This window comes from Triticum dicoccoides, chromosome 4A (assembly GCF_002162155.2).
Source record: "Triticum dicoccoides isolate Atlit2015 ecotype Zavitan chromosome 4A, WEW_v2.0, whole genome shotgun sequence".
NCBI lineage: Eukaryota > Viridiplantae > Streptophyta > Magnoliopsida > Poales > Poaceae > Triticum > Triticum dicoccoides.
In genome coordinates this window covers 159,937,665-159,946,512 of record NC_041386.1, presented here as the reverse complement: position 1 = coordinate 159,946,512, position 8,848 = coordinate 159,937,665, and the positions used below count along the sequence as shown (strand labels likewise).

Below are 8,848 nucleotides of genomic sequence, written 5' to 3'. Positions count from 1 at the left end.
AACAAGCGTTTTTCTTTAATGCCTTTCTAGCTAGGCATTATGATTTCAATGATGCTCGCATAAAAGTTAAGAATTGGAACACAAAGAGAGCATCATGAAGCATATGAATAGCACATTTAAGTCTAACCCACTTCCTATGCATAGGGATTTTGTGAGCAAACAACTTATGGGAACAAGAATCAATTTGCATTGGAAGGCAAAACAAGTGCAACTTCAAAATTTTCAACACATAGAGAGGAAACTTGATATTTTTGCAATATGTAGAAGCATATGTTCCTCTCTCATAATAATTTTCAGTAGCATCATGAATGAATTCAACAATATAACCATCACATAAAGAATTATTTTCATGATGCACAAGCATAGAAATTTTATTACTCTCCACATAAGCAAATCTCTTCTCATTCAAAATAGTGGGAGCAAACTCAACAAAATAACTATCATGTGAGGCATAATCCAATTGAAAATTAAAATCATGATGACAAGTTTCATGGTTATCATTATTCTTTATAGCATACATGTCATCACAATAATCATCATAGATAGGAACTTTGTTCTCATAATCAATTGGAACCTCTTCTGAAATAGTGGATTCATCACTAAATAAAGTCATGACCTATCCAAATCCACTTTCTTAAATATTATAAGATTCAACACCCTCCAAAATAGTGGGATCATTACCTAGAGTTGACACTCTTCCAAACCCACTTCCATCAATATAATCATCTACTACCACTATAAAAGAAAGAGAGGGCGGAGAACCAGATCATCCTATCCATCGAAACCTGCAATCTGATGGTCTACATCCCTCTAGCATACTAAACGTGTTTTACACTTTAATTACCCACCATGCCATCTACTATAAAAGGAAGAGAGGGGCAGATCCAAACAATCATACCCATCAATTATCAAGATCTAATGGTCCTTAGTCCTCCGGTGTTTAACGCTACCAACCACGGATTAAGCCCCTGATAATCCATCGATCGCTAAACCTGCCGCGCCGTTAAATAAAAAACTCAGCCAACAACGCACTCCTCCCACTCCCGCACGACTTCCCCGCACGACCTCTCACCCCTCCCGCAGTCGTTCGCCGCCCCGCTGCGCGCCGCACCCTTCGCCGCAGGAGCTGCCGCCGGAGTCCGCCGTCGCCTCGGCAGCCGCCCGTCGTGCTGTTCGCCGCCTCCCGCATCCATTCGCTGCCCCATTCACCACCTCGCCGCACACCGCGCCCTTCGCCGAAGGTCGCCGCGGGTCGCCGCCAGAGGCCGCTTGTCGCGCCCTTTGCCGCGGGAGACCCTTCGCCGCAGGTCACCGCGGGAGCCGCCCGAGCCGCTCAGCTTGACCTCCGCCTCGCCGCCCCCGGTCCTCTTCTTCTTCCCAGCGGCCTAATGCATGTTATTCTCCGACAGTGCGAATCTGGATCTACAGAAGTTGTTGCCACCCATCCCGTTCCAGTTCCTTGCGCCAACCGATAGGGAGGGAGGGAAGGAAGGGAGGAGCACGGAGATGATGCAGACTGTAGAAGAGGTAAGTAGAGAGCACCCCTCTTCCTTTGACACCGCCAATGAGATGTTTGAATATTCATACACAATGCAATTTTACTGGAAACAGTGATTTATGTGGGAAGTGGATTAGTTTTGTGCGCAAGGATGCACTTCAATCACAATCAGAGGCCATGCTGCTTCCTTTTCTACGATTTCATCTGAATATCCAACCTTCTTTGTTGACACACTGTGCAGTGGCCGCCAAGTACCATGCATGAGATGGCCATGGTGACCGAGAAGATGATACTGAAGACTTAAGTGAAGTGGCTCAACTGAATCAAGGGGACATAGTGGTATTTTCTTCTCTCTTCTAGAGACTCCTGCTATATTTATCTTGTTACCCATGAGACCATGACTCCCTTGCGTACAAAGTCTGAATTAAGAATTATGTCATTGTGTTCTTGTGCTGGTTTATGATGTCAAACAGAGGTGTAGCACCATTGCAGGTGCTTCGTTTTAGGTGTTGTGCAAACACCATGAGTCCACGAGGCTGTACAAACGAGCGAGTGGAGTAATAAATTCCGTTCGCAGCCAAGTAACGAGTGAGTCACTTAATAAATTTCAACTCCATTGTGCAGTTTTTGACTCGACAATGCAGCCGCTGCCAGTCCCTTCGCTGAGATTTAGATTTTTTTTTCTTTCCCGTTTCAGTGTGTTTGGATTGGATGGTAAGATGCTCTTCTCTTATCACAGTTACAACATAGGGCCTTTTAGAACATAGTGTTGGTCAATGGGGCCTAGAATTTTTTGTATGATTCACTGGCTATCCTTGGTGCTGATTTACATAGCTTGCTCATTTGTTGTGTTTCAGTGGGAGAATATACTAGATGGGAAGATACTAGGCTTTTATGAAATTTTGGTTCCACTGGGTGAAATTCTTGTTATAAAGTGGTGGTCTTGCTACTGAAATATGGCCTGAGGATCGAGGATGTACTTGTTACTGCGGCCGAATTCCTGCTGTAGATTATCATGTCGATGGTTGCGAGGTGATAATAATTTCTGTAGGTGTAGACATATTTTAATCATCAAGCTATGGTTGCACGATGTATCATGTGAAATGAAGTTAGTAGATACTATGTGTTGATTCATGTGATTCTTCCCTAACAGAAGGGTGATAGTGGGGTTTGTGCAGTTTAAAATGCTTGTAGTTCCATTTTACCTTTGATGCATATTTGTTTCCTTGATCCTTTTCATGTTTTTCTTTTACCGCTTATCAATGCAATTTAACCTCAATTTGTATGCACCTCTGCCATATAGCCTATCAACAATTTAACCTGGATTTGTTGTTTGATAATCTGGATTTTACTAACCTTGTCACATCATATGTTTCTATCCAGAACTACGTCACAGTTTCCCTTCAATTGCGCCAATTTTTAGTGCTATAGACAATTCCACTATCATTACAGGTTTAGAAAATATCAGGAAATATAACAGCCCAACACATCTTATTCTCGCAGATGGATAACAACCTGAGGGTGTGCCTGGTTTATAGACCTAACATTTCAGCAATGGCAGCTAGCTCCCTGGACACCTGGCCAAGTGCAGCTCCAGAACAAGTATAGCCACATACATATAGCCCTTCAGAAGCTCAAGGTGATTATTCGTTTCTTTATTCTTGTTCCTCCATCTTTGAATAGACGTAGAGTGATGTAGCATTATCAAATACCGTAATTGGTTTTAACTGGACATGGAAAATTTTAAATGTGCTCTATAAGAAAGTAAATTCCATGGTTCTAACATTGCATCTACTTCTGGCATACCTACTTTTGTTATTTACAGAAAAGTTTTTTTTGCATTAATGAAACTTCTGTTGTCTTTGTAACTTTTATTTGTTCCTCCCATCTACAAATAACGCATGATGCATGAGTTTAAGTTCAGGTGCTAGATGGGTTATCCGTTGTGGAACTGGTGTTATTATAGAACTTTATTTTATCATCTGCCGATGTTTATAAACTTGTAAGTGCAGGCGGCGAGCATCTTAAAGAAGCTTGTTCTGAACATGGGCATTTCTTTGGACCAGTGCCGCGAGAACATGTCACTTGAGGGGGTATGCAGTCTAATGTCTAGAGGCTCAAGATACAAGACCAAGCTTGTTATCTTCCCAAGTTGTGCTCGCAAGTACACGGTATGGTGCCTATTTCTTTTTCTCTTTGTATTTTATATGTTCATATGTTTGCACCTCCTTAACCGCTCTCTTGTTCCAAGGCTGATGATTCTACTCCAGATGAGCTTTCTACGACCATCCAAGTCGACCATCACTCGCGGCAGCAAGAAGCGCTTGGTCGAAGTTGTGAAGGCTGTAGATGACGTGAAGGCGTACAAGATATATGGCAAGCTCCGTGTTGAGAGGATGAACTGGCACCAGTTAGGAGCTTGGGTGAAGATGGCTACCTGCATGGAGAAAGAGGAGAAGAAGTGATGGGATATTTATGACAACTTGGAGCCTCGGATACCTTGTTTGATTTCTGAATAGACCTTTCTGCCCACTGTTCAAATCAGCTCTTTATTTATGTGCAAATTGTCAAACAATTTAGTTCAAATAATTAAGTTGTTATCCCAGGAATATTTTGCAAAAATGATGGTACTTATCATCTTAGATAATATATTTATTCATTTTATAGATGACATTTTCATATTTTCTAGAACAATATAGGTTGCATTATTTATAAGTATGGATGTTTGATATAATCTGTGTTAGTCCAGATGTGCGTTGCACGTACAAGCTTACTAGTCATAAATAGGAGGCATGCTATCATCATAATAAATTTGCTCATCAAAACTTGGGGGAGAAAAAATATCATCTTCATCAAACATAGCATCCCCAAGCTTATGGCTTTGCATATCATTAGCATCATGGTTATTCAAGAAATTAATACTAACAACAGTGCAATCATGCTCATCATACAAAGATTCAGTGCCAAACCTTTTAATGCATTCTTTTTCTAACACTTTGGCACAATTATCAGAGTCCTTATTTTCACGAAAGACATTAAAAAGATGAAGCATACGAGGCAACCTCAATTCCATTTTTTGTAGTTTTCTTTTCTAGACTAAACTAGTGATAAAATAAGAAACTAAAATATTCGATTGCAAGATATAAAGATATACCTTAAGCGCTAACCTCCCCGGCAACGGCACCAAAAAAGAGCTTGATGTCTACTATGCAACCTTCTTCTTGTAGACTCGTGTTGGGCCTCCAAGCACAGAGTTTTGTAGGACAATAGAAAATTTCCCTCAAGTGGATGACCTAAGGTTTATTAATCCGTGAGAGGCATAGGATGAAGATGTTCTCTCTCAAACAACCCTGCAACCAAATAACAAAGAATCTCTTGTGTCCCCAACACACCCAATACAATGGTAAGTTGTATAGGTGAACTAGTTCGGCGAAGAGATGGTGATACAAGTGCAATATGGATGGTAGATATAGGTCTTTGTAATCTGAAAATATAAAAACAGCAAGATAACTAGTAACAAAAGTGAGCAAAATGGTATTGCAATGCTTCGAAACAAGGCCTTGGGTTCATACTTTCACTAGTGCAAGTTCTCTCAACAATGATAACATAATTAGATCATATAACAATCCCTCAACATGCAACAAAGAGTCACTCCAAAGTCACTAATAGCAGAGAACAAATGAAGAGCTTATTGTAGGGTATGAAACCACCTCAAAGTTATTCTTTTTGATCGATCTATTGGGCTATTCCTATAAGTGTCACAAACAGCCCTAGAGTTCGTACTAAAATAACACCTTAAGACACACATCAACCAAAAGCCAAATGTCACCTAGATACTCCAATGTCACCACAAGTATCTGCAGGTTTGATTATACGATATGCATCACACAATCTCAGATTCATCTATTCAAACCAACACAAAGAACTTCGAAGAGTGCCCCAAAGTTTCTACCGGAGAGTCAAGACGAAAATGTGTGCCAACCCCTATGCATAAGTTCACAAGGTCATGATACGTCTCCAACGTATCTATACTTTTTGATTGTTCCATGTTGTTATATTATCAATCTTGGATGTTTTATAATCATTTTATAGTCATTTTATATCAATTTTTGGTACTAACCTATTGACATAGTGCCAAGTGCCAGTTGTTGTTTTCTGCATGTTTTTTTACATCGTAGGAAATCAATACCAAACGGATTCCAAATGCAACGAAACTTTACGGAGATTTTTTTTGGACTAGAAGACACCTAATGGGCCAAGGTTGCGCCTGGGGGGCTCCAAGGAGAGCACAACCCACTAGGGTGTGCCAAGAGGCCCAGGCGCGCCCTAGTGGGTTGTGCCCACCTTGGGTGCCCCCCGGACCGCCTCTTTGCTCTATAAATACCCCAATATTCCAGAAACCCTAGGGGAGTCGATGAAAATCAATTCCAGCCGCCGCAGAGTCCAGAACCACTAGATCCAATCTACACACCATCATGGAGGGATTCACCACTTCCATTGGTGCCTCTCCAATGATGTGTGAGTAATTTTTTGTAGACCTTTGGGTCCGTAGTTAGTAGCTACATGGCTTCCTCTCTCTCGTTTGATTCTCAATACAATGGTCTCCTGGAGATCCATATGATATAACTCTTTTTGCGGTGTATTTGTTGGGATCGGATGAACTTTGAGTTTATGATCAGATCTATCTTTTTATATCCATGAAAGTATTTGAGTTTCTTTGATCTCTTATATGCATGATTGCTTATAGCCTCGTATTTCTTCTCCGATATTTGGGTTTTGTTTGGCCAACTTGATCTATTTATCTTGCAATGGGAAGATGTGCTTTGTAGTGGGTTCGATCTTACGGTGCTTGATCCCATTGACAGAAGGGGAACCGACACGTATGTATCGTTGCTACTAAGGATAAAATGATGGGGGTTATCTCTACATAGAAAGATCTTGTCTATATCATGTCATCGTTCTTATTGCATTACTCTGTTTCTCCATGAACTTAATACACTAAATGCATGCTGGATAGCGGTCGATGTGTGGAGTAATAGTAGTAGATGCAGGCAGGAGTCGGTCTGCTAATCTTGGACGTGATGCCTATATAATGATCATTGCCTGGATATCGTCATGAGCATTTGAAGTTCTATCAATTGCCCAACAATAATTTGTTTACCCACCATTTGCTACTTTTCTCGAGAGAAGCCACCAGTGAAACCTACGGCCCCCGGGTCTCTTTCTCATATTATTTGCCTTTGCGATATATTTTCCTTTTCTTTTATTTTCAGATATATTAAATCCAAAAATACAAAAATACCTTGCTGCAATTTATTTTATTTGGCGTTCGATCTATCAATATCTACTACAATTTATCTCATGTCCGTTTGCCAATTTTTGGCACCGCTACCCGAAAGGGATTGACAACCCCTTTTACACGTCGGGTTGCAAGTAGTTGTTATTTGTGTGCAGGTGTTGTTTACGTTGTGTTGCTTGGTTCTCCTACTGGTTCGATAACCTTGGTTTCATATCTGAGGAAAATACCTAGCGCCGCTATGCTACATCATCCCTTCCTCTTTGGAGGAAATACCGACATAGCTTCAAGCAACATCAAAAGGAATTTCTGGTGTCGTTGCCAGGGAGGATCATCCACATATACCAGGTTCCTAATCACAAATCCCATCTCCTCGTAATTTACATTATTTTCCATTTGCCTCACGTTTTCCTCTCGCTCACTTCACAAAAATTTGCCATTTTTATTCGCCCTCTTTTTCGTTCGCATTTTTCTCGTCAGATCTCATGTTTGCTATTTCTACTTGTGTACCATGTGCCTTCTATTTGCTTGCATCTTTTCTTTATAATAATATATTGATATGGACCCTCATCCACTTGCTAATCTTTTCAAAAGATCCAATCATGATGAACCAATTGCTAGTGAGTTGAGTCCATTAGATTATCTTTATGAAGTTTTGCTTGAGATTCGTGAATCTAAAAATTGTGATGAAAAAATTATGAAGTGATTCATGATAGCTCGTTGAATGAAAAGCATGATTGCAATGATTTTACTATAAATTCTATTAATGTCAATTGTGCTAATAATAAGCAAAACCCCAAGCTTGGGGTGCTAATTTTGATATGTCCACTACTTATTGCAATGATCATGATTGGGGTGATTCTTCTTATGATCTTGAAAATTTATTTAAGCCTCATGATGAATATGTTTGCAATAATATTAAAAGTGTGTTTGGAGAGGTCATGACTTTATTTGATGATAGTCCCACTATTTTGGAAGAGTGTCAACTTTGCATGCATGTGGATCATGTAGAGAATATGTTATGTGACAGCTATGTTGTTGAATTTGAATATGATCCCACATGTGATTATTATGAGAGAGGGATATGGTTGTAGATATTTTCATGTTACTAAACTTCCTCTCGTTGTGTTGAGATTGTCAATGTTTTACTCCTTTCCTTTGCATATGTTAGATATTTCTTGTCATGATAATTTGTTTGCTTATAAAATTCCTATGCATAGGAAGTATGTTAGACTTAAAATTGATTTGCACATGTTCCATGATGCTCTCTTTGTGTTTCAATTTTTATCTTTCGTGTGAGCATAGTTCAAGTATTATGCCTAGCTAAGGGCGTAAAACTATAGCGCTTGTTGGGAGGCAACCCAATGAATAAATTTTATTTTTACTTTTTGCTTTCTATTCTTGAGTGTTTGAACAATTATGCTACTGTCATGATTGTGTTTTTTATGTTTTAATTAGTGTTTGTGCCAAGTAAAGCCTTTAGGATCTTCTTGGGTGATTGTTGTTTGATCTTGCTGAAAAAACAGAAACTTTTGCGCTCGCGAAAATAATTTTCATACTTAACCAGAGAGCGATAAAATACCCATTCCTTTCTTAGTATATAAATATACAAATTACTCCGGACTTCATAATTTTCCATAATTTTTGGAGTTACAGAAGTATTCGAAATAGTCAGATTGCTACAGAGTGTTCTGTTTTGACAGATTCTGTTTTCTTTGCGTTGTGTGCTTCTTTTGATGGCTCTATGGTTTTCTTTGATGATTTTTTGCCATAGAAAAGTTGGAATACAGTCGATATAATGCAAGAACAAAATATGAATTGGTTTGATAAAGTACTTATAGTAGTGATTTTCTTTCTTTTACTAACGGATCTCATGAAGGTTTTGTTGAGTTTTGTGTGATTGAAGTTTTTAAGTTTTGGGTTATCTTACGATGGATGAAGGAATAAGGAGTAATAAGAGTCTAAGCTTGGGGATGCCCCGGCATCCCAAGCTATTATCCAAAAGAGAGCAAGCAACTAAGCTTGGGGATGCCCCGAGTGGCATCCCCTCTTTC

At 39.6% G+C, this 8,848-nt stretch overlaps 1 pseudogene; it reads left to right on the top strand.

Annotated features, from left to right (window-relative positions):
- Positions 1 to 3,543: 3,543 nt before the first annotated feature.
- LOC119288806 lies at positions 3,544 to 3,963 on the top strand (annotated as a pseudogene).
- Positions 3,964 to 8,848: the final 4,885 nt, after the last annotated feature.